Genomic DNA, 937 nt, shown 5'->3' with positions numbered 1-937 from the left:
TTGTGTCCTGGCATACCATAAAACTTTGGACCATACGTCTTTGCATACGTTTCTACAAGATACGCCTCGTGGACAAAGTCGTTGGCATCTAATTTTCTAAGAACAATACAAGCCATGGCATGTTTACAAGGGATCCCTATAAGGTCCCAGCTTCCACAATGGCAAGTCCTATTGGCCAAGTTACAACGTAAGAGTGACTTTGTTATTTTGGTGTTAGTGACCACAAGTGTGCTTGGGAAAATAACTCCTTATTTGAAGTGTCTCCTCATCTTTCAACTTCACAGCATGAACCTTAAAATAACACTTCTTCTCCTTCCCACAAACACAGTTCACAATTCTTGCTCTCGATTTAATACAATTGCATCTATTGTAGCAATACACACTGATCCTACTTCTACCATTATGCAGGTAATAATAATTGTAACCACATTCAATAGCATGGTACCTTAGTGCTTTTCTAAACACATATGTCGAAGGAAACTTAAGGCCTAAAGATAAATTGATCTTACCCTTGAAATCAACCTCAGGATTGAATGTAGGATAGCTGCATATACCTTCCTCATCATCATTCAATGCACCCAAATCATAATCATCAGACTGCGGTTCATCATCATTAAAGTATATGTCTCTATTGTTTTCTTCATCAACCTCCTTATCTACTATCAATCTAATTTCATCATCACCTATAAACACATCATCAAGACCACAAACTACATTTTCTGCAAACAAATCAGAATCATCCTCATATTCATCCTCATCACCACAACTATAATCATCATCACTACTATCCTCAAAATCAGAAACTTGTTGCTCTATGTGGCCTTTCTCATTTGGTGTAAGGTTTAGGGTAGAAATAGCAGTTGAGTTATTTGTTTTAGATCTAGGGTTAGCACTTAAAGATTCTTTATAACCCGTATGTGTGACTGGTGGTCCCAAT

This window comes from Amaranthus tricolor, chromosome 9 (assembly GCF_026212465.1).
Source record: "Amaranthus tricolor cultivar Red isolate AtriRed21 chromosome 9, ASM2621246v1, whole genome shotgun sequence".
NCBI classification, from domain to species: domain Eukaryota; kingdom Viridiplantae; phylum Streptophyta; class Magnoliopsida; order Caryophyllales; family Amaranthaceae; genus Amaranthus; species Amaranthus tricolor.
Note: the sequence above shows the minus strand (reverse complement) of the source record.